The 20,383-nt window shown below is 41.6% G+C and overlaps 1 protein-coding gene and 8 non-coding genes across 9 annotated transcripts in view; all 9 read left to right on the top strand.

Moving 5' to 3' along the window:
* The window catches only part of LOC145978774 (N-acetylated-alpha-linked acidic dipeptidase 2-like), a 236,056-nt gene that overhangs the window by 140,458 nt on the left and 75,215 nt on the right, over window positions 1–20,383 (top strand). The window lies entirely within an intron of this gene.
* TRNAP-AGG (transfer RNA proline (anticodon AGG)) lies at window positions 2,677–2,748 on the top strand. The gene has a single exon. It is a non-coding gene; the product is annotated as a tRNA-Pro (tRNA).
* TRNAP-UGG (transfer RNA proline (anticodon UGG)) lies at window positions 3,793–3,864 on the top strand. Its single transcript has one exon. It is a non-coding gene; the product is annotated as a tRNA-Pro (tRNA).
* TRNAP-AGG (transfer RNA proline (anticodon AGG)) lies at window positions 7,460–7,531 on the top strand. The gene has a single exon. It is a non-coding gene; the product is annotated as a tRNA-Pro (tRNA).
* On the top strand, window positions 8,576–8,647 carry TRNAP-UGG (transfer RNA proline (anticodon UGG)). The gene has a single exon. It is a non-coding gene; the product is annotated as a tRNA-Pro (tRNA).
* TRNAP-AGG (transfer RNA proline (anticodon AGG)) lies at window positions 12,248–12,319 on the top strand. Its single transcript has one exon. It is a non-coding gene; the product is annotated as a tRNA-Pro (tRNA).
* TRNAP-UGG (transfer RNA proline (anticodon UGG)) lies at window positions 13,364–13,435 on the top strand. Its single transcript has one exon. It is a non-coding gene; the product is annotated as a tRNA-Pro (tRNA).
* TRNAP-AGG (transfer RNA proline (anticodon AGG)) lies at window positions 17,031–17,102 on the top strand. Its single transcript has one exon. It is a non-coding gene; the product is annotated as a tRNA-Pro (tRNA).
* Window positions 18,146–18,217, top strand: TRNAP-UGG (transfer RNA proline (anticodon UGG)). Its single transcript has one exon. It is a non-coding gene; the product is annotated as a tRNA-Pro (tRNA).

Here is a 20,383-nt window from a genome sequence, read left to right on the forward strand (position 1 = left end):
TCAAATTCTTCACTTCCGTTGGCAAAGTTCAAACTCCTAATTTGGGTTCAGTCTCTGGGTTTTCGGCCTGTGTGTAGGACCTGTGGCAACCCACCATCGTGAGGAACTTGGGGAGCTTGGAGTGAGTGAGCGTAATCCGGTCCTGAAGTCCTGCAATGGCTGGGGTTTGGTCGGGCCGACCACCCAGGGAGGTGCAGTCTGGCGTTCGGAAAAGTTCGGAACCATTCGTAAACCTCCACGTGTGACGTCAGCCACGGGACATGTCAAAGACGAGCACCAGCAAAGGCATAGGAATTCACACTTATTCCGTGTTGTCGGAAATAAAGTTGTTTTAAAAATCGAATGAATGTTCTGGCGTGTGTGTATAAGTAAATGTAAATGTATAGAGCAGACTATATCTAGTAAACTGTGTCGCTGAAAGTTAACTATCAATAGAATTACATGTAATGAAAAGCGGGAAAGCCGGCTCGGAGGTGGAGCAGAGAGGTTTGTTCAGAATTTTCTATTTGAGTGTTGTAAATTCGTGTTTATGGGGGGTGAAAAGTTATACTTAGAGCCAAAATTACCACAAAGTTGTCCTTTCTAAAACATTGTGTGGGGTGTTAGGGCGAAGTTATTGGATAAATCAGTAACCCACCAAATTGTTCACATTCAGGCCTAAGCACTCGCAAGTGTTCAAAACTATCTGTCACAGCTTCCGCAGTCTCACACATCGGCACGAAACAAAGGAAGTCTTCTAGAATACGGTTGGATCGCAAAACAATTAATGCACAGTGAAAACACTTCCGTTCCCAACACATCTAATGTTTCGTCTCCCAATATGGTTAAATGCTTACTTATTTATCTCCAGTGATGTGCCCAAGGGAGGGTTGGTGGGGTCATAGCCCCATTTGAACGTCAAAGACAGGAAAAGATGGCAAAATGAGGACTGACCACCAAAAATAGTATACGTAACCACTTTCCCTTCCGAAAATCCTTGGAACGCCACTCGTTATCTCGGACACATTTTTTGAAATCAAGTCCCCAGTAGTTTTTATGATTTCGTATTGGAGACTGAAGTAAAGCGCCTTGTACACGATCAAATAAATCGTGAACAAGTCCTTGAATTGAACGCTTAAAAGGAAATGAAGTCAGAAATAACGCAATTTTTCTCATTGGATTCAAGGTCCGGTCAAAGTATATCTATTTAGGAATGGTTCTAATTAACGCATATTTATCCTCATTATATTCTAGAATGTTCCGCAGATAAACGATTCATAGATATTGCCAGTAGTTCGACTCCTCTTATTCAAGAACATTCCCTCTCGCGTCTTCCAGAGATTAGAAATTACAACGAATCGCCCTACGTGTGGAGCTACCTTTGTTGTGCAGCTTCCAAATACTGACAAGTCTCTACATAGTGCTCAAGTTCACTGCGACAACACTGAAAGCTCAAGTAAAGTTTACGTGCAATATTATCAACAACAGGGTAATTCTCCGTCTTGCTTTCATAAGTATTTCTCTCCTTAAATTATCGTCACATTATTCAAGAAGATAAAAACCTAATTTTATGTAGTATAAACTGAAAAATTACCTAATGGGGCTCGAGCCACCTGATCCCCATCTTGGATACGCGCTAGTAACAATAACAGGGTTATAGAACATTCTCAGTCATATTATTGACGAAGCCGAAAGCCTAATTTTATCTAATGTAAACTGAAAAATATCCTGGAGAGAGGGGGGGGGTCAAGCCCCCTATACCCCACTTTGGAAGCGTGCTATTATCAATAACAGGGTTACAGAACATTCTCCGTCTTGCCTTGATAATTATTTCTCTCCTTAAATTATCGTCACATTATCTTATTTCACACAACAAGAAACCAAAATCCTCATTTTATCTAGTTTAAACCGAAAACTTTTGCCTGTCCTACTGTATTTCTTGCGTTGTTCGGGCACAAAGCAACAGCACAATTGCTCGGCATTATCCTCAAATGTTATTGTTGTTGAAAAAAATTCTCCACTATCACACAAGAGTTACAGGAAAAGGAAACACAAGGCACTTTCACGTTCCCTCACACAAATGCAGATCCTATAACAAGCGGAAAGGTCTGTGACAGCGTCAGTTCTGTCCCGTGAGTGACGTCAGGGTTGGGAACGCCCACGACCCCCTTTTTTCAGCTTCGGGAGGGAAGACTGCGCTACTTTCTCAACTATATTATATACTTACTTTGCGACCACCCGTCCCCCTAGTCTGGCTGCAGATCTACACGCCCCCCTGGTGGCCCGCGTGGGAGGGAGGCCAGGAGTCGGTAGGTAAGCCAGGGCCCAATATTGGGCTGTAGCGCTATAGCGTTACTTTACTACTACTGATCAAATAGCAAATATTAGAAAATTAATATAAATGAAAATAATAATAAAGAAATTTCATAAAAATAAAAATGCATAAAAATTAAAAGAAATGTAAAAATGGAGGTCATCATATCCTAATGTTTTGAATAACGTTATTGTTGTATCAAATTCTCGATATATTTTTTAAAAAATATCTTCGAATCTTCTCTTGGCAATTTACGACAGACGTCCGAGTTTAGACTGCGAAATCCCAAATAGAGGACAAATGTTTCCCATAGACGTCACGATACCGTTAAAGACGTGCTTAAATAAAACCATGCATGTTATATAAGGAGGTTATCAGCGAGTGGCTTGTTGGTCTAGGGGTATGATTCTCGCTTAGGGTGCGAGAGGTCCCGGGTTCAAATCCCGGACAAGCCCATATTTTCCTGTTCTGTCTTGTATTGCATACAGGATAGAAGGATAGAGAATGCTGTTCTTTGAAACTGAAAATAAATCATTAAGAAACGTTGTTTGCCTTGATGTCCTCCGTGCGACCTGGAAATCTGTGGGCATTGAGTAGCAGTTGCACGCTCTCCGGAAGTACAGCAGGACAATGCAACATCAGTGTGAACGTTTTGAGCTTTCAAATAATAAAAATATTTTAAAAACCGAGTTCGAGTAGGAGCGAGCATTAGAGATTCAATGCAGGAACTTTCCCACTGAACGATCGCGACCTACGAGGCCTCCCGCTTTGCTTACACCCTCCTTTTCGTTCCTCTTACAATGCTTCAGTACCGCTGAATGTTCTGCAGTCCACACGGGCATACGAACTCGTCCGTTCACAAGTACGGTCGCTTGTCAAGGTCTGCTGTAATGTGCAGCCGACTGCAAAGGGGAGTAGGCCAATTATCCAACATCATGTTCACTGAGTCTGTTTTCCACATTTCGTAGGTATTAAGCCTGCATTCGTGGGCGTAGTGATTAGCACATCGCACATCGTTCGAATCCTGACCTGGGCACGGATGTTTGTGAGTATCCATTCATCAATTTCATGATATCATCACCAATACCCATTTTCGCAATTTGCCAGAAGTGGCATAAAAGCGAAGTAAAATAAAGCAAATCAATCAATCGAAGGTATTAAATTGAATAAAAAATGGCAAAGAACAAAAAAGTACATTGCTTTTGCATCAACATAATTCCACCCCTTAAAACAATATTGACTGTAGAATAAAAAAAGAGAAGAAAAAGTACATACCAAGAATGATTTGTGTTCTTTCATAATCCTTATTCAGATTGATATGAAATGAATCCGAAATAATTTATAAGAGCCTACAATCCATATGGAGAAAGTTGCCGCACAACCTGTTTATCCCAACGCGCTGACGTCAGAGACTTGACTCGAAGAATGAGTCGCACAATATCGCCGATGGCGTACCATGCTGCTAGAAATGGATACATACTTTGTTTGTTGTTACAGGCGGCTCGTTGGTCTAGGAGTATGATTTTCGCTTTGGGTGCGAGAGGTCCTGGGTTCAAATCCCGGACGAGCCCGGCTTTTTCCTTTTGCACAAGCAGCCGAAGAAAGCGAAATCGTGTTGAATATATACAGGGTATCCCCAAAATAAGTAGCATAACTTCAGGAACGTGACTCTCACATGTAAACAATTTAAATAGTTTGCATAAACATAGGTAGTTCCGGGAATCCTTAGTTTCCGAGTTGTAGGCATTCAAAACACGTGCTAACCCGAATGTCAATGTCTCCCACGTGAAGATAAAGACGTTCCGGTTGACACTGAATTCTTCACAGTATCCTAGAGGAGATGTTCAAAATGTGCACCTCCTGCCTCAAGGCAGGAATTGCCTACCTTCGCGTGTTGATTTGAGGAGTTGCATTCACAGTATCCAGAATTTCTTCTCCCTTCGCAGGAGTTGTAAATCGTTGTCGTTCTCTCGTGGCAGCACGAAATGAAAAATCCCTTGATTCACATAGCGGTGGATGGATTCTCACAAATGTTTTCTTATCTGGAAATTTCCGTTGTGGGAACCTTTCCTGGTACAAACGAAGAGCCTCTCCAGAGTATTGCCTTCCGCCAAAGCATTCATGAAGAGCATATCTTCTCTCTTTTGGTTTGTGTACATGGTTTCATTAGCGTCATTCAACATATACAACTACCAAAAGTACTATCAGATTGTGTTCAACAGCATCTTGTGTCGCAGGAAACCACCTGTGGTAGATAACGACATTCCGATAAACATGCGTTGTGAAAGCCTACAACTCTGAAACCAAGTATTTCTGGACGAATGTTTATATAAGCTATTTTAATTGTTTACATGCGAGGAACACATTCCTGGAGTTACTCCGATTATTTTTGGGTCACCCTGTAAAATGAGATATCGTCCCTTCAGAAGTTCGCTTTTCCATGATCTTTGTTAGACTACAAAAAGGGTGGGCTCTTAACTATGGATCAAATTCAAATTCTTCACTTCCGTTGGCAAAGTTCAAACTCCTAATTTGGGTTCAGTCTCTGGGTTTTCGGCCTGTGCGTAGGACCTGTGGCAACCCACCATCGTGAGGAACTTGGGGAGCTTGGAGTGAGTGAGCGTAATCCGGTCCTGAAGTCCTGCAATGGCTGGGGTTTGGTCGGGCCGACCACCCAGGGAGGTGCAGTCTGGCGTTCGGAAAAGTTCGGAACCATTCGTAAACCTCCACGGGTGACGTCAGCCACGGGACATGTCAAAGACGAGCACCAGCAACGGCATAGGAATTCACACTTCTTCCGTGTTGTCGGAAATAAAGTTGTTTTAAAAATCGAATGAATGTTCTGGCGTGTGTGTATAAGTAAATGTAAATGTATAGAGCAGACTATATCTAGTAAACTGTGTCGCTGAAAGTTAACTATCAATAGAATTACATGTAATGAAAAGCGGGAAAGTCGGCTCGGAGGTGGAGCAGAGAGGTTTGTTCAGAATTTTCTATTTGAGTGGTGTAAATTCGTGTTTATGGGGGGTGAAAAGTTATACTTAGAGCCAAAATTACCACAAAGTTGTCCTTTCTAAAACATTGTGTGGGGTGTTAGGGCGAAGTTATTGGATAAATCAGTAACCCACCAAATTGTTCATATTCAGGCCTAAGCACTCGCAAGTGTTCAAAATTATCTGTCACAGCTTCCGCAGTCTGACACATCGGCACGAAACAAAGGAAGTCTTCTAGAATACAGTTGGATCGCAAAACAATTAATGCACAGTGAAAACACTTCCGTTCCCAACACATCTAATGTTTCGTCTCCCAATATGGTTAAATGCTTACTTATTTATCTCCAGTGATGTGCCCAAGGGAGGGTTGGTGGGGTCATAGCCCCATTTGAACGTCAAAGACAGGAAAAGATGGCAAAATGAGGACTGACCACCAAAAATAGTATACGTAACCACTTTCCCTTCCGAAAATCCTTGGAACGCCACTCGTTATCTCGGACACATTTTTTGAAATCAAGTCCCCAGAAGTTTTTATGATTTCGTATTGGAGACTGAAGTAAAGCGCCTTGTACACGATCAAATAAATCGTGAACAAGTCCTTGAATTGAACGCTTAAAAGGAAATGAAGTCAGAAATAACGCAATTTTTCTCATTGGATTCAAGGTCCGGTCAAAGTATATCTATTTAGGAATGGTTCTAATTAACGCATATTTATCCTCATTATATTCTAGAATGTTCCGCAGATAAACGATTCATAGATATTGCCAGTAGTTCGACTCCTCTTATTCAAGAACATTCCCTCTCGCGTCTTCCAGAGATTAGAAATTACAACGAATCGCCCTACGTGTGGAGCTACCTTTGTTGTGCAGCTTCCAAATACTGACAAGTCTCTACATAGTGCTCAAGTTCACTGCGACAACACTGAAAGCTCAAGTAAAGTTTACGTGCAATATTATCAACAACAGGGTAATTCTCCGTCTTGCTTTCATAAGTATTTCTCTCCTTAAATTATCGTCACATTATTCAAGAAGATAAAAACCTAATTTTATGTAGTATAAACTGAAAAATTACCTAATGGGGCTCGAGCCACCTGATCCCCATCTTGGATACGCGCTAGTAACAATAACAGGGTTATAGAACATTCTCAGTCATATTATTGACGAAGCCGAAAGCCTAATTTTATCTAATGTAAACTGAAAAATATCCTGGAGAGAGGGGGGGGTCAAGCCCCCTATACCCCACTTTGGAAGCGTGCTATTATCAATAACAGGGTTACAGAACATTCTCCGTCTTGCCTTGATAATTATTTCTCTCCTTAAATTATCGTCACATTATCTTATTTCACACAACAAGAAACCAAAATCCTCATTTTATCTAGTTTAAACCGAAAACTTTTGCCTGTCCTACTGTATTTCTTGCGTTGTTCGGGCACAAAGCAACAGCACAATTGCTCGGCATTATCCTCAAATGTTATTGTTGTTGAAAAAAATTCTCCACTATCACACAAGAGCTACAGGAAAAGGAAACACAAGGCACTTTCACGTTCCCTCACACAAATGCAGATCCTATAACAAGCGGAAAGGTCTGTGACAGCGTCAGTTCTGTCCCGTGAGTGACGTCAGGGTTGGGAACGCCCACGACCCTCTTTTTTCAGCTTCGGGAGGGAAGACTGCGCTACTTTCTCAACTATATTATATACTTACTTTGCGACCACCCGTCCCCCTAGTCTGGCTGCAGATCTACACGCCCCCCTGGTGGCCCGCGTGGGAGGGAGGCCAGGAGTCGGTAGGTAAGCCAGGGCCCAATATTGGGCTGTAGCGCTATAGCGTTACTTTACTACTACTGATCAAATAGCAAATATTAGAAAATTAATATAAATGAAAATAATAATAAAGAAATTTCATAAAAATAAAAATGCATAAAAATTAAAAGAAATGTAAAAATGGAGGTCATCATATCCTAATGTTTTGAATAACGTTATTGTTGTATCAAATTCTCGATATATTTTTTAAAAAATATCTTCGAATCTTCTCTTGGCAATTTACGACAGACGTCCGAGTTTAGACTGCGAAATCCCAAATAGAGGACAAATGTTTCCCATAGACGTCACGATACCGTTAAAGACGTGCTTAAATAAAACCATGCATGTTATATAAGGAGGTTATCAGCGAGTGGCTTGTTGGTCTAGGGGTATGATTCTCGCTTAGGGTGCGAGAGGTCCCGGGTACAAATCCCGGACAAGCCCATATATTCCTGTTCTGTCTTGTATTGCATACAGGATAGAAGGATAGAGAATGCTGTTCTTTGAAACCAAAAATAAATCATTAAGAAACGTTGTTTGCCTTGATGTCCTCCGTGCGACCTGGAAATCTGTGGGCATTGAGTAGCAGTTGCACGCTCTCCGGAAGTACAGCAGGACAATGCAACATCAGTGTGAACGTTTTGAGCTTTCAAATAATAAAAATATTTTAAAAACCGAGTTCGAGTAGGAGCGAGCATTAGAGATTCAATGCAGGAACTTTCCCACTGAACGATCGCGACCTACGAGGCCTCACGCTTTGCTTACACCCTCCTTTTCGTTCCTCTTACAATGCTTCAGTACCGCTGAATGTTCTGCAGTCCACACGGGCATACGAACTCGTCCGTTCACAAGTACGGTCGCTTATCAAGGTCTGCTGTAATGTGCAGCCGACGGCAAAGGGGAGTAGGCCAATTATCCAACATCATGTTCACTGAGTCTGTTTTCCACATTTCGTAGGTATTAAGCCTGCATTCGTGGGCGTAGTGATTAGCACATCGCACATCGTTCGAATCCTGACCTGGGCACGGATGTTTGTGAGTATCCATTCATCAATTTCATGATATCATCACTAATACCCATTTTCGCAATTTGCCAGAAGTGGCATACAAGCGAAGTAAAATAAAGCAAATCAATCAATCGAAGGTAAAAAATTGAATAAAAAATGGCAATGAACAAAAAAGTACATTGCTTTTGCATCAACATAATTCCACCCCTTAAAACAATATTGACTGTAGAATAAAAAAAGAGAAGAAAAAGTACATACCAAGAATGATTTGTGTTCTTTCATAATCCTTACTCAGATTGATATGAAATGAATCCGAAATAATTTATAAGAGCCTACAATCCATATGGAGAAAGCTGCCGCACAACCTGTTTATCCCAACGCGCTGACGTCAGAGACTTGACTCGAAGAATGAGTCGCACAATATCGCTGATGGCGTACCATGCTGCTAGAAATGGATACATACTTTGTTTGTTGTTACAGGCGGCTCGTTGGTCTAGGGGTATGATTCTCGCTTTGGGTGCGAGAGGTCCCGGGTTCAAATCCCGGACGAGCCCGGCTTTTTCCTTTTGCACAAGCAGCCGATGAAAGCGAAATCGTGTTGAATATATACAGGGTGTCCCCAAAATAAGTAGCATAACTTCAGGAACGTGATTCTCACATGTAAATAATTTAAATAGTTTGCATAAACATAGGTAGTTCCGGGAATCCTTAGTTTCCGAGTTGTAGGCATTCAAAACACGTGCTAACCCGAATGTCAATGTCTCCCACGTGAAGATAAAGACGTTCCGGTTGACACTGAATTCTTCACAGTATCCTAGAGGAGATGTTCAAAATGTGCACCTCCTGTCTCAAGGCAGGAATTGCCTACCTTCGCGTGTTGATTTGAGGAGTTGCATTCACAGTATCCAGAATTTCTTCTCCCTTCGCAGGAGTTGTAAATCGTTGTCGTTCTCTCGTGGCAGCACGAAATGAAAAATCCCTTGATTCACATAGCGGTGGATGGATTCTCACAAATGTTTTCTTATCTGGAAATTTCCGTTGTGGGAACCTTTCCTGGTACAAACGAAGAGCCTCTCCAGAGTATTGCCTTCCGCCAAAGCATTCATGAAGAGCATATCTTCTCTCTTCTGGTTTGTGTACATGGTTTCATTAGCGTCATTCAACATATACAACTACCATAAGTACTATCAGATTGTGTTCAACAGCATCTTGTGTCGCAGGAAACCACCTGTGGTAGATAACGACATTCCGATAAACATGCGTTGTGAAAGCCTACAACTCTGAAACCAAGTATTTCTGGACGAATGTTTATATAAGCTATTTTAATTGTTTACATGCGAGGAACACATTCCTGGAGTTACTCCGATTATTTTTGGGTCACCCTGTAAAATGAGATATCGTCCCTTCAGAAGTTCGCTTTTCCATGATCTTTGTTAGACTACAAAAAGGGTGGGCTCTTAACTATGGATCAAATTCAAATTCTTCACTTCCGTTGGCAAAGTTCAAACTCCTAATTTGGGTTCAGTCTCTGGGTTTTCGGCCTGTGTGTAGGACCTGTGGCAACCCACCATCGTGAGGAACTTGGGGAGCTTGGAGTGAGTGAGCGTAATCCGGTCCTGAAGTCCTGCAATGGCTGGGGTTTGGTCGGGCCGACCACCCAGGGAGGTGCAGTCTGGCGTTCGGAAAAGTTCGGAACCATTCGTAAACCTCCACGGGTGACGTCAGCCACGGGACATGTCAAAGACGAGCACCAGCAACGGCATAGGAATTCACACTTCTTCCGTGTTGTCGGAAATAAAGTTGTTTTAAAAATCGAATGAATGTTCTGGCGTGTGTGTATAAGTAAATGTAAATGTATAGAGCAGACTATATCTAGTAAACTGTGTCGCTGAAAGTTAACTATCAATAGAATTACATGTAATGAAAAGCGGGAAAGCCGGCTCGGAGGTGGAGCAGAGAGGTTTGTTCAGAATTTTCTATTTGAGTGGTGTAAATTCGTGTTTATGGGGGGTGAAAAGTTATACTTAGAGCCAAAATTACCACAAAGTTGTCCTTTCTAAAACATTGTGTGGGGTGTTAGGGCGAAGTTATTGGATAAATCAGTAACCCACCAAATTGTTCATATTCAGGCCTAAGCACTCGCAAGTGTTCAAAATTATCTGTCACAGCTTCCGCAGTCTCACACATCGGCACGAAACAAAGGAAGTCTTCTAGAATACGGTTGGATCGCAAAACAATTAATGCACAGTGAAAACACTTCCGTTCCCAACACATCTAATGTTTCGTCTCCCAATATGGTTAAATGCTTACTTATTTATCTCCAGTGATGTGCCCAAGGGAGGGTTGGTGGGGTCATAGCCCCATTTGAACGTCAAAGACAGGAAAAGATGGCAAAATGAGGACTGACCACCAAAAATAGTATACGTAACCACTTTCCCTTCCGAAAATCCTTGGAACGCCACTCGTTATCTCGGACACATTTTTTGAAATCAAGTCCCCAGAAGTTTTTATGATTTCGTATTGGAGACTGAAGTAAAGCGCCTTGTACACGATCAAATAAATCGTGAACAAGTCCTTGAATTGAACGCTTTAAAGGAAATGAAGTCAGAAATAACGCAATTTTTCTCATTGGATTCAAGGTCCGGTCAAAGTATATCTATTTAGGAATGGTTCTAATTAACGCATATTTATCCTCATTATATTCTAGAATGTTCCGCAGATAAACGATTCATAGATATTGCCAGTAGTTCGACTCCTCTTATTCAAGAACATTCCCTCTCGCGTCTTGCAGATATTAGAAATTACAACGAATCGCCCTACTTGTGGAGCTACCTTTGTTGTGCAGCTTCCAAATACTGACAAGTCTCTACATAGTGCTCAAGTTCACTGCGACAACACTGAAAGCTCAAGTAAAGTTTACGTGCAATATTATCAACAACAGGGTAATTCTCCGTCTTGCTTTCATAAGTATTTCTCTCCTTAAATTATCGTCACATTATTCAAGAAGATAAAAACCTAATTTTATGTAGTATAAACTGAAAAATTACCTAATGGGGCTCGAGCCACCTGATCCCCATCTTGGATACGCGCTAGTAACAATAACAGGGTTATAGAACATTCTCAGTCATATTATTGACGAAGCCGAAAGCCTAATTTTATCTAATGTAAACTGAAAAATATCCTGGAGAGAGGGGGGGGGGTCAAGCCCCCTATACCCCACTTTGGAAGCGTGCTATTATCAATAACAGGGTTACAGAACATTCTCCGTCTTGCCTTGATAATTATTTCTCTCCTTAAATTATCGTCACATTATCTTATTTCACACAACAAGAAACCAAAATCCTCATTTTATCTAGTTTAAACCGAAAACTTTTGCCTGTCCTACTGTATTTCTTGCGTTGTTCGGGCACAAAGCAACAGCACAATTGCTCGGCATTATCCTCAAATGTTATTGTTGTTGAAAAAAATTCTCCACTATCACACAAGAGCTACAGGAAAAGGAAACACAAGGCACTTTCACGTTCCCTCACACAAATGCAGATCCTATAACAAGCGGAAAGGTCTGTGACAGCGTCAGTTCTGTCCCGTGAGTGACGTCAGGGTTGGGAACGCCCACGACCCTCTTTTTTCAGCTTCGGGAGGGAAGACTGCGCTACTTTCTCAACTATATTATATACTTACTTTGCGACCACCCGTCCCCCTAGTCTGGCTGCAGATCTACACGCCCCCCTGGTGGCCCGCGTGGGAGGGAGGCCAGGAGTCGGTAGGTAAGCCAGGGCCCAATATTGGGCTGTAGCGCTATAGCGTTACTTTACTACTACTGATCAAATAGCAAATATTAGAAAATTAATATAAATGAAAATAATAATAATAAAGAAATTTCATAAAAATAAAAATGCATAAAAATTAAAAGAAATGTAAAAATGGAGGTCATCATATCCTAATGTTTTGAATAACGTTATTGTTGTATCAAATTCTCGATATATTTTTTAAAAAATATCTTCGAATCTTCTCTTGGCAATTTACGACAGACGTCCGAGTTTAGACTGCGAAATCCCAAATAGAGGACAAATGTTTCCCATAGACGTCACGATACCGTTAAAGACGTGCTTAAATAAAACCATGCATGTTATATAAGGAGGTTATCAGCGAGTGGCTTGTTGGTCTAGGGGTATGATTCTCGCTTAGGGTGCGAGAGGTCCCGGGTTCAAATCCCGGACAAGCCCATATTTTCCTGTTCTGTCTTGTATTGCATACAGGATAGAAGGATAGAGAATGCTGTTCTTTGAAACCAAAAATAAATCATTAAGAAACGTTTTTTGCCTTGATGTCCTCCGTGCGACCTGGAAATCTGTGGGCATTGAGTAGCAGTTGCACGCTCTCCGGAAGTACAGCAGGACAATGCAACATCAGTGTGAACGTTTTGAGCTTTCAAATAATAAAAATATTTTAAAAACCGAGTTCGAGTAGGAGCGAGCATTAGAGATTCAATGCAGGAACTTTCCCACTGAACGATCGCGACCTACGAGGCCTCCCGCTTTGCTTACACCCTCCTTTTCGTTCCTCTTACAATGCTTCAGTACCGCTGAATGTTCTGCAGTCCACACGGGCATACGAACTCGTCCGTTCACAAGTACGGTCGCTTGTCAAGGTCTGCTGTAATGTGCAGCCGACGGCAAAGGGGAGTAGGCCAATTATCCAACATCATGTTCACTGAGTCTGTTTTCCACATTTCGTAGGTATTAAGCCTGCATTCGTGGGCGTAGTGATTAGCACATCGCACATCGTTCGAATCCTGACCTGGGCACGGATGTTTGTGAGTATCCATTCATCAATTTCATGATATCATCACCAATACCCATTTTCGCAATTTGCCAGAAGTGGCATAAAAGCGAAGTAAAATAAAGCAAATCAATCAATCGAAGGTATTAAATTGAATAAAAAATGGCAAAGAACAAAAAAGTACATTGCTTTTGCATCAAGATAATTCCACCCCTTAAAACAATATTGACTGTAGAATAAAAAAAGAGAAGAAAAAGTACATACCAAGAATGATTTGTGTTCTTTCATAATCCTTACTCAGATTGATATGAAATGAATCCGAAATAATTTATAAGAGCCTACAATCCATATGGAGAAAGCTGCCGCACAACCTGTTTATCCCAACGCGCTGACGTCAGAGACTTGACTCGAAGAATGAGTCGCACAATATCGCTGATGGCGTACCATGCTGCTAGAAATGGATACATACTTTGTTTGTTGTTACAGGCGGCTCGTTGGTCTAGGGGTATGATTCTCGCTTTGGGTGCGAGAGGTCCCGGGTTCAAATCCCGGACGAGCCCGGCTTTTTCCTTTTGCACAAGCAGCCGATGAAAGCGAAATCGTGTTGAATATATACAGGGTGTCCCCAAAATAAGTAGCATAACTTCAGGAACGTGATTCTCACATGTAAATAATTTAAATAGTTTGCATAAACATAGGTAGTTCCGGGAATCCTTAGTTTCCGAGTTGTAGGCATTCAAAACACGTGCTAACCCGAATGTCAATGTCTCCCACGTGAAGATAAAGACGTTCCGGTTGACACTGAATTCTTCACAGTATCCTAGAGGAGATGTTCAAAATGTGCACCTCCTGTCTCAAGGCAGGAATTGCCTACCTTCGCGTGTTGATTTGAGGAGTTGCATTCACAGTATCCAGAATTTCTTCTCCCTTCGCAGGAGTTGTAAATCGTTGTCGTTCTCTCGTGGCAGCACGAAATGAAAAATCCCTTGATTCACATAGCGGTGGATGGATTCTCACAAATGTTTTCTTATCTGGAAATTTCCGTTGTGGGAACCTTTCCTGGTACAAACGAAGAGCCTCTCCAGAGTATTGCCTTCCGCCAAAGCATTCATGAAGAGCATATCTTCTCTCTTCTGGTTTGTGTACATGGTTTCATTAGCGTCATTCAACATATACAACTACCAAAAGTACTATCAGATTGTGTTCAACAGCATCTTGTGTCGCAGGAAACCACCTGTGGTAGATAACGACATTCCGATAAACATGCGTTGTGAAAGCCTACAACTCTGAAACCAAGTATTTCTGGACGAATGTTTATATAAGCTATTTTAATTGTTTACATGCGAGGAACACATTCCTGGAGTTACTCCGATTATTTTTGGGTCACCCTGTAAAATGAGATATCGTCCCTTCAGAAGTTCGCTTTTCCATGATCTTTGTTAGACTACAAAAAGGGTGGGCTCTTAACTATGGATCAAATTCAAATTCTTCACTTCCGTTGGCAAAGTTCAAACTCCTAATTTGGGTTCAGTCTCTGGGTTTTCGGCCTGTGTGTAGGACCTGTGGCAACCCACCATCGTGAGGAACTTGGGGAGCTTGGAGTGAGTGAGCGTAATCCGGTCCTGAAGTCCTGCAATGGCTGGGGTTTGGTCGGGCCGACCACCCAGGGAGGTGCAGTCTGGCGTTCGGAAAAGTTCGGAACCATTCGTAAACCTCCACGGGTGACGTCAGCCACGGGACATGTCAAAGACGAGCACCAGCAACGGCATAGGAATTCACACTTCTTCCGTGTTGTCGGAAATAAAGTTGTTTTAAAAATCGAATGAATGTTCTGGCGTGTGTGTATAAGTAAATGTAAATGTATAGAGCAGACTATATCTAGTAAACTGTGTCGCTGAAAGTTAACTATCAATAGAATTACATGTAATGAAAAGCGGGAAAGCCGGCTCGGAGGTGGAGCAGAGAGGTTTGTTCAGAATTTTCTATTTGAGTGTTGTAAATTCGTGTTTATGGGGGGTGAAAAGTTATACTTAGAGCCAAAATTACCACAAAGTTGTCCTTTCTAAAACATTGTGTGGGGTGTTAGGGCGAAGTTATTGGATAAATCAGTAACCCACCAAATTGTTCATATTCAGGCCTAAGCACTCGCAAGTGTTCAAAATTATCTGTCACAGCTTCCGCAGTCTCACACATCGGCACGAAACAAAGGAAGTCTTCTAGAATACAGTTGGATCGCAAAACAATTAATGCACAGTGAAAACACTTCCGTTCCCAACACATCTAATGTTTCGTCTCCCAATATGGTTAAATGCTTACTTATTTATCTCCAGTGATGTGCCCAAGGGAGGGTTGGTGGGGTCATAGCCCCATTTGAACGTCAAAGACAGGAAAAGATGGCAAAATGAGGACTGACCACCAAAAATAGTATACGTAACCACTTTCCCTTCCGAAAATCCTTGGAACGCCACTCGTTATCTCGGACACATTTTTTGAAATCAAGTCCCCAGAAGTTTTTATGATTTCGTATTGGAGACTGAAGTAAAGCGCCTTGTACACGATCAAATAAATCGTGAACAAGTCCTTGAATTGAACGCTTTAAAGGAAATGAAGTCAGAAATAACGCAATTTTTCTCATTGGATTCAAGGTCCGGTCAAAGTATATCTATTTAGGAATGGTTCTAATTAACGCATATTTATCCTCATTATATTCTAGAATGTTCCGCAGATAAACGATTCATAGATATTGCCAGTAGTTCGACTCCTCTTATTCAAGAACATTCCCTCTCGCGTCTTGCAGATATTAGAAATTACAACGAATCGCCCTACGTGTGGAGCTACCTTTGTTGTGCAGCTTCCAAATACTGACAAGTCTCTACATAGTGCTCAAGTTCACTGCGACAACACTGAAAGCTCAAGTAAAGTTTACGTGCAATATTATCAACAACAGGGTAATTCTCCGTCTTGCTTTCATAAGTATTTCTCTCCTTAAATTATCGTCACATTATTCAAGAAGATAAAAACCTAATTTTATGTAGTATAAACTGAAAAATTACCTAATGGGGCTCGAGCCACCTGATCCCCATCTTGGATACGCGCTAGTAACAATAACAGGGTTATAGAACATTCTCAGTCATATTATTGACGAAGCCGAAAGCCTAATTTTATCTAATGTAAACTGAAAAATATCCTGGAGAGAGGGGGGGGTCAAGCCCCCTATACCGCACTTTGGAAGCGTGCTATTATCAATAACAGGGTTACAGAACATTCTCCGTCTTGCCTTGATAATTATTTCTTTCCTTAAATTATCGTCACATTATCTTATTTCACACAACAAGAAACCAAAATCCTCATTTTATCTAGTTTAAACCGAAAACTTTTGCCTGTCCTACTGTATTTCTTGCGTTGTTCGGGCACAAAGCAACAGCACAATTGCTCGGCATTATCCTCAAATGTTATTGTTGTTGAAAAAAATTCTCCACTATCACACAAGAGCTACAGGAAAAGGAAACACAAGGCACTTTCACGTTCCCTCACACAAATGCAGATCCTATAACAAGCGGAAAGGTCTGTGACAGCGTCAGTTCTGTCCCGTGAGTGACGTCAGGGTTGGGAACGCCCACGACTCTCTTTTTTCAGCTTCGGGAGGGAAGACTGCGCTACTTTCTCAACTATATTATATACTTACTTTGCGACCACCCGTCCCCCTAGTCTGGCTGCAGATCTACACGCCCCCCTGGTGGCCCGCGTGAGAGGGAGGCCAGGAGTCGGTAGGTAAGCCAGGGCCCAATATTGGGCTGTAGCGCTATAGCGTTACTTTACTACTACTGATCAAATAGCAAATATTAGAAAATTAATATAAATGAAAATAATAATAAAGAAATTTCATAAAAATAAAAATGCATAAAAATTAAAAGAAATGTAAAAATGGAGGTCATCATATCCTAATGTTTTGAATAACGTTATTGTTGTATCAAATTCTCGATATATTTTTTAAAAAATATCTTCGAATCTTCTCTTGGCAATTTACGACAGACGTCCGAGTTTAGACTGCGAAATCCCAAATAGAGGACAAATGTTTCCCATAGACGTCACGATACCGTTAAAGACGTGCTTAAATAAAACCATGCATGTTATATAAGGAGGTTATCAGCGAGTGGCTTGTTGGTCTAGGGGTATGATTCTCGCTTAGGGTGCGAGAGGTCCCGGGTTCAAATCCCGGACAAGCCCATATTTTCCTGTTCTGTCTTGTATTGCATACAGGATAGAAGGATAGAGAATGCTGTTCTTTGAAACCAAAAATAAATCATTAAGAAACGTTTTTTGCCTTGATGTCCTCCGTGCGACCTGGAAATCTGTGGGCATTGAGTAGCAGTTGCACGCTCTCCGGAAGTACAGCAGGACAATGCAACATCAGTGTGAACGTTTTGAGCTTTCAAATAATAAAAATATTTTAAAAACCGAGTTCGAGTAGGAGCGAGCATTAGAGATTCAATGCAGGAACTTTCCCACTGAACGATCGCGACCTACGAGGCCTCCCGCTTTGCTTACACCCTCCTTTTCGTTCCTCTTACAATGCTTCAGTACCGCTGAATGTTCTGCAGTCCACACGGGCATACGAACTCGTCCGTTCACAAGTACGGTCGCTTGTCAAGGTCTGCTGTAATGTGCAGCCGACGGCAAAGGGGAGTAGGCCAATTATCCAACATCATGTTCACTGAGTCTGTTTTCCACATTTCGTAGGTATTAAGCCTGCATTCGTGGGCGTAGTGATTAGCACATCGCACATCGTTCGAATCCTGACCTGGGCACGGATGTTTGTGAGTATCCATTCATCAATTTCATGATATCATCACTAATACCCATTTTCGCAATTTGCCAGAAGTGGCATACAAGCGAAGTAAAATAAAGCAAATCAATCAATCGAAGGTAAAAAATTGAATAAAAAATGGCAATGAACAAAAAAGTACATTGCTTTTGCATCAACATAATTCCACCCCTTAAAACAATATTGACTGTAGAATAAAAAAGAGAAGAAAAAGTACATACCAAGAATGATTTGTGTTCTTTCATAATCCTTACTCAGATTGATATGAAATGAATCCGAAATAATTTATAAGAGCCTACAATCCATATGGAGAAAGCTGCCGCACAACCTGTTTATCCCAACGCGCTGACGTCAGAGACTTGACTCGAAGAATGAGTCGCACAATATCGCTGATGGCGTACCATGCTGCTAGAAATGGATACATACTTTGTTTGTTGTTACAGGCGGCTCGTTGGTCTAGGGGTATGATTCTCGCTTTGGGTGCGAGAGGTCCCGGGTTCAAATCCCGGACGAGCCCGGTTTTTACCTTTTGCACAAGCAGCCGAAGAAAGCGAAATCGTGTTGAATATATACAGGGTGTCCCCAAAATAAGTAGCATAACTTCAGGAACGTGATTCTCACATGTAAACAATTTAAATAGTTTGCATAAACATAGGTAGTTCCGGGAATCCTTAGTTTCCGAGTTGTAGGCATTCAAAACACGTGCTAACCCGAATGTCAATGTCTCCCACGTGAAGATAAAGACGTTCCGGTTGACACTGAATTCTTCACAGTATCCTAGAGGAGATGTTCAAAATGTGCACCTCCTGCCTCAAGGCAGGAATTGCCTACCTTCGCGTGTTGATTTGAGGAGTTGCATTCACAGTATCCAGAATTTCTTCTCCCTTCGCAGGAGTTGTAAATCGTTGTCGTTCTCTCGTGGCAGCACGAAATGAAAAATCCCTTGATTCACATAGCGGTGGATGGATTCTCACAAATGTTTTCTTATCTGGAAATTTCCGTTGTGGGAACCTTTCCTGGTACAAACGAAGAGCCTCTCCAGAGTATTGCCTTCCGCCAAACCATTCATGAAGAGCATATCTTCTCTCTTCTGGTTTGTGTACATGGTTTCATTAGCGTCATTCAACATATACAACTACCAAAAGTACTATCAGATTGTGTTCAACAGCATCTTGTGTCGCAGGAAACCACCTGTGGTAGATAACGACATTCCGATAAACATGCGTTGTGAAAGCCTACAACTCTGAAACCAAGTATTTCTGGACGAATGTTTATATAAGCTATTTTAATTGTTTACATGCGAGGAACACATTCCTGGAGTTACTCCGATTATTTTTGGGTCACCCTGTAAAATGAGATATCGTCCCTTCAGAAGTTCGCTTTTCCATGATCTTTGTTAGACTACAAAAAGGGTGGGCTCTTAACTATGGATCAAATTCAAATTCTTCACTTCCGTTGGCAAAGTTCAAACTCCTAATTTGGGTTCAGTCTCTGGGTTTTCGGCCTGTGTGTAGGACCTGTGGCAACCCACCATCGTGAGGAACTTGGGGAGCTTGGAGTGAGTGAGCGTAATCCGGTCCTGAAGTCCTGCAATGGCTGGGGTTTGGTCGGGCCGACCACCCAGGGAGGTGCAGTCTGTCGTTCGGAAAAGTTCGGAACCATTCGTAAACCTCCACGGGTGACGTCAGCCACGGGACATGTCAAAGACGAGCACCAGCAAAGGCATAGGAATTCACACTTATTCCGTGTTGTCGGAAATAAAGTTGTTTTAAAAATCGAATGAATGTTCTGGCGTGTGTGTATAAGTAAATGTAAATGTATAGAGCAGACTATATCTAGTAAACTGTGTCGCTGAAAGTTAACTATCAATAGAATTACATGTAATGAAAAGCGGGAAAGCCGGCTCGGAGGTGGAGCAGAGAGGTTTGTTCAGAATTTTCTATTTGAGTGTTGTAAATTCGTGTTTATGGGGGGTGAAAAGTTATACTTAGAGCCAAAATTACCACAAAGTTGTCCTTTCTAAAACATTGTGTGGGGTGTTAGGGCGAAGTTATTGGATAAATCAGTAACCCACCAAATTGTTCATATTCAGGCCTAAGCACTCGCAAGTGTTCAAAATTATCTGTCACAGCTTCCGCAGTCTCACACATCGGCACGAAACAAAGGAAGTCTTCTAGAATACGGTTGGATCGCAAAACAATTAATGCACAGTGAAAACACTTCCGTTCCCAACACATCTAATGTTTCGTCTCCCAATATGGTTAAATGCTTACTTATTTATCTCCAGTGATGTGCCCAAGGGAGGGTTGGTGGGGTCATAGCCCCATTTGAACGTCAAAGACAGGAAAAGATGGCAAAATGAGGACTGACCACCAAAAATAGTATACGTAACCACTTTCCCTTCCGAAAATCCTTGGAACGCCACTCGTTATCTCGGACACATTTTTTGAAATCAAGTCCCCAGAAGTTTTTATGATTTCGTATTGGAGACTGAAGTAAAGCGCCTTGTACACGATCAAATAAATCGTGAACAAGTCCTTGAATTGAACGCTTAAAAGGAAATGAAGTCAGAAATAACGCAATTTTTCTCATTGGATTCAAGGTCCGGTCAAAGTATATCTATTTAGGAATGGTTCTAATTAACGCATATTTATCCTCATTATATTCTAGAATGTTCCGCAGA

The sequence above is a fragment of the Lepisma saccharinum genome, chromosome 25 (assembly GCF_977018435.1).
Source record: "Lepisma saccharinum chromosome 25, izLepSacc3.1, whole genome shotgun sequence".
Taxonomy (NCBI): Eukaryota; Metazoa; Arthropoda; class Insecta; order Zygentoma; family Lepismatidae; genus Lepisma; species Lepisma saccharinum.